This window comes from Trichechus manatus, unplaced genomic scaffold, assembly GCF_000243295.1.
Source record: "Trichechus manatus latirostris isolate Lorelei unplaced genomic scaffold, TriManLat1.0 scaffold00011, whole genome shotgun sequence".
NCBI classification, from domain to species: domain Eukaryota; kingdom Metazoa; phylum Chordata; class Mammalia; order Sirenia; family Trichechidae; genus Trichechus; species Trichechus manatus.
This window is the reverse complement of record NW_004443947.1, coordinates 7415489-7420334: the sequence shown is the minus strand read 5'-3', so window position 1 is coordinate 7420334 and position 4846 is coordinate 7415489. Positions and strand designations below refer to the sequence as shown.

Genomic DNA, 4846 nt, shown 5'->3' with positions numbered 1-4846 from the left:
GCAGGACCGGGCAGTGTTTCGTTCTGTTCTGCATAGGGTCGCTATGAGTCAGAACCAATTCGATGGCACCTAACAATAACAACATCAACTATACATAAAACATTCACCATATACTGGGCCAAACAAACCTTAAAAGAATTGAGATCATACAAAGTATGTTCTATGACCATAATATAACAACATAAAAAAATCTGGAAAATTCCCACTAATTAGAAATGTACAGCTAAATAAGCCAAGGGGGAAATCTCAAGGGAAATTAGAAAATACATTGAATAAAATGAAAATTAAAACATAATATATCAAAAATTTATGGATACAAAGTGCTGCTTAGAAGGAAATTTAAAGGACTCAAAAAAATATAGACTTTAAGACTCTAAAAGAACAAATTAAACTCAAAGCAAGATGAAGAAAGGAAATATTAAGGAGCAGAAATTTTAAAAAGCAGAAAATAGAAAAACAATAGAGAAAAATCAATGAATCCAAAAGTTGACTCTTTGAAAATATCAATAAAATTGATAAATCTCTAGCCAGACTGACCAAAATGAGAAGACAAAAACTGCCACTATCGGAATGAAAGAGGTGACATCATTACAGACTCTGCAGACATTAAAGGGATAATGGAATATTCACTCAGGAAAGACAATTTGACCAACTCTGTATCTACCAAAGACACTGAATTTGTCATTAAAACTTTCCAACAAAGAAAACTCCAGGCCCAGATGGTTTCACTACTGATTTCTATCAACATTTAAGGAAGAAAAACACCAATTCCTTAAAATCACTTTCAGAAAACAAATGAGATGGGAACATTCCTCAACTCTATTATGAGGTCAGAATTACACTGATAGCAAAACAAGGCAAATATATTACAAGAAAACTATAGAACAATATGCTTCATGAATATAGCTGCAAAGAGGAAATAAAGACCTTTTCAGACAAAAAAACTGCAAGAATGCATCACCTGCAGATCTGAACTACAGGAAATATTAAAATTCTTCAGGCAGAAGGAAAATGATAAAAGATGGAAATCTGAATATACACAAAGGAATGCAGAGCACCAAAAATGATAACTAAGTGGGTAAATGTAAAGAAAAGTACGTTTTTAAATTATTATTTAAGTCGCTTTTAAAGATAATTGAGGGTGACATTTATCAGGAAAGTCAAAGGAAGGACTTTCAAAAATCTTCTCCAGAAATGCAATGAGAACGCTGGCAAAAACTGCTTTTTAGTACTCCAGAAATTAACCAAAGACCTTTAACAATCAAGGGAACATCTTTCTTATTAAATAAAAACAGCTGAATCTAGGTAAAAATAGTGAGACTTGTGGCGTTTTAACTTACCCTAGACTCATCACCCTCTCACCAGCTGTGTGGCAGCCATGACAGAGTAGCCATCAGACAGTACTCACAATGAAAACCAGCAGCTGAACAGCCACAGCAGAGGTCAGAGTAGGATTGTCGCTCTTTCAGTCTCATGTTCAGAGAATTCTCATTATGTGACCTGCCTGGAAGTTCTCTGAAAAATACCACTCAGAAGGCTTGTCTTAATCTTACCTGACTGAGAGCTCTCCCAGCGTGAACAGACTTTTCCCCATGGTCATTTGCAAAAAAAACAATCAGTTGCAATTGTTTAACACTGCACCTGCCTGACGCAGCAAAACATTTCAGTGGCAAACAAAAAGCTAACCAAAAAACCTAAAAGGAAAAGCTGGAAAATGAGATGTTCATGGAACCCTTTAAAAATCCCATTTCCACTGATCAAAATGTGTGGAAACTGTCAAACGGGAACCTAACTTTGTGTAAACTTTCACCAAAAACACAATAAAATATTTAAAAAAAAAATCCCCGATACATTCCTGGGAATCTAAAATACCACACATCTATGCACATAGAAAACTGTGTGCATACCCAGGGCTATGTACATGTTTGGGAAAGACCTGAGAAGGCCCAAAATTCTCACTACTGACATTGAAACTCTGTTTAAGCAAGAAACAAATGGTAAGTCAGAGCTGTAAACTGCCTGACTCAGTTACAGGTGTGTCCCAATATGAACACAGAGCCACTTGACAAAGACTAGGAGACTTATTGGTCCCAGGCACTTACGGCTTTCTCTAATTATTAGTTGACCATTAAGCTAACTGAGGAGACACTTCAGTGGTCACATACAACAAAGAATACTGACTTTACAGAATTAGTTCAGGAAAGTCAGAAAAGAAACAAGAACAACAACTACTATACCAGGTGAAGGGGGAGAATCTGATTTCCAGAGTTGCCATTTTATATTATTTTAAAGGTCCAATTTTCAGCAAAAATTTATGACGTATTCAAAGACACAAGAAAGTATGGCCCATATACAGGAAGAAAAGGAGATATTAGCAACTGTCACTGAGGAAGCCCACAATATTAGACTTACTAGACAAAGACTTTAAAACAGTTATTTTAAATATAGCTCAAAGAACTATAGGAAACTATGTCTAAATAACTAAAGGAAAATATGAGAACAATGTCTCACAAAATAAAGGATGTCAATAAAGAGTCAAAAATTGGAAAGAAAAAAATTTTTTTACTGTGCTTTCAGTGAAAGTTTACTAGTTTCTCATACAAAAATTTATACACACATTGTTATGCGACCCTAACTGCTCTCCCTGTACTGTGACAGCACACTCCTCTTTCCACCCCTGATTTCCCATGTCCATTCAACCAGCTCCTGACCCGCTCTGCCTTCTCATTTCATCTCATCTCTGGACAGAAGCTACCCATGTAGTCTCATGTATCAGCTTGTGCTAAGAAGCACACTCTTCACAAGTATCATTTTATGTCCCACAGTCCAGTCCAGTCTTTGTTTGAGGAGTTGTCCTTTGCCCATTTTTTAACTGGGTTATTTGTCTTTTTGTTGTTGAGGTTTTGCAGTATCTCGTAGATTTTAGAGATTAGACACTGATCAGAGTTGTTGTAGTCAAATTTTTTTTCCCAGTCTTAGGTTGTCTTTTTACTCTTTTGGTGAGGTCTTCTGAGGAGCATAAGTGTTTGATTTTTAGGAGCTCCCAGTCAAGAAAAGAAAAAATTTGATAAGTACCATAACTGCAATGAAAATAGACTTAACAGCCTATCTGAGTAGGCAGAAGAATCACAGAAGTTGTAGATGAGAGGGTAGAGATTAATCAGTTGAAAGAACAGTAAGAAAAAAAAAAAGAGTGAAGAAAAATGAACAGAGCCTGAGACTTTGACAGTGGGACAACAACAAATGTAGCAACATATACATAATTGAAGTCCCAGAAGGAAAGAAGAGAGAGGATGGGGCAGAAAGAATATTGTTAGAAATACTGATTGAAAATTTCTCAAATTTGACGAAAAAGATTGATCTAAATATGCAAGAAGCTCAACAAATTCCAAGCAGGATAAACTCAAAGAGATCCCCACTGTCATGGATTGAACTGCGTCCCCCCAAAATATGTGTCAACTTGGCTGGGCCGTGATTCCCAGTATTGTGTAATTGTCCACCATTCTGTCATCTGATGTGATCATCCTACGTGTTTGCAAATCCTTCTATTAACAACATTGTAAGCCAAATCCTACCTATATGATGTTAATGAGGTAGGACTCAATCTACAAGATTAGATTGTGTCTTAAATCAATCTCTTTTGAGATATAAAAGAGAAAAGCAAGCAGAGAGACAAGGGGACCTCATACCACTAAGAAACGAGAGCCAGGAGAATAGCGCATCCTTTGGACCCAGGGTCCCTGCACTGAGAAGTTCCTCAGCCAGGGACGACTGATGACAAGGACCTTCTTCCAGAGCCAACAGAGAGAGAAAGCCTTCCACTGGAGCTGGCACCCTAATTTGGACTTTTAGCCTCCTAGACTGTGAGAGAATAAACTTTTCTGTGTTACAGCCATCTACTTGTGGTATTTCTGTTATAGCAGCCCTAGATAACTAAAGACACCCAGTAAGACACATCATAATCAAACTGCTGAAAAGACCAAGAGAGAATCTTGAAAGCAGCAAGAGAAAAACAATTCATGACATATGAGGGATCCTCAAGAAAACTAACAGTTGATTTCTCATCAGAAACCACGGAGGGCAAAAAGTAGTGAGATGACATATTCAAAGTAATGAAAAGACTGTTAACCCAAAACTCTACATGCAGAAAAACTAACCTTCAAAAATGAAGGAGAAATGAAGATATTTCCAAATAAATAAAAACTGAGAAAATTTTTGCTGGCAGTCCTTCCCTACAAGAAATGCTATCAAGGAAGTCCTTCAGACTGAAATAAATAGATACTAGACATGACTATACATGAAGGATAAAGAGCACCAGTAAAGGTAACTACCAAAAACCAAACCCATTGCCGTCGAGTTGATTCCAACTCACTGAGACCCTATAGGTCAGAGTAGAACTGCCCCATAGGGTTTCCAAGGCTGTAATCTTTATGGAAGCAGACTGCCACATCTTTCTCCAGTGGAGCAGCTGGTGGGTTCTAACCACTGGCCTTTGGGTTAGCAGCTGAGTGCTTAAACAATGTGCCACAGGGGCTCCTTTGGAAATTAAACAACTCACTCCTAAATTACCAATGAGTCAAAGAAATCAAGAGGGAAACTTAAAAATATTTTGAGATGAATGAAAATGAGAACATATGAAAATTTATGAGAAGCAGCAAAAGCTTATCGAGTTAAATGTATTTTCAAAAGATCTAAAATCAATAACTGAACTTTCCACATTAAGAAAGAACAAACTAAACCGAAAGCAAGCAGAAGGAAGGCAATAGTAAAGATTAAGTAGAAAGAAATGAAATAGAAAACTGAAAATAAATTATAAATGTGTTCTTTGTAAAAAAAGAAAAAAAAA

General features: G+C 36.6%; 1 protein-coding gene across 3 annotated transcripts in view; it reads right to left on the bottom strand.

Moving 5' to 3' along the window:
* UBTD2 (ubiquitin domain containing 2) overlaps positions 1-4846 on the bottom strand; it is a 68762-nt gene that overhangs the window by 34927 nt on the left and 28989 nt on the right. The gene's annotated exons all lie outside the window — the stretch shown is intronic.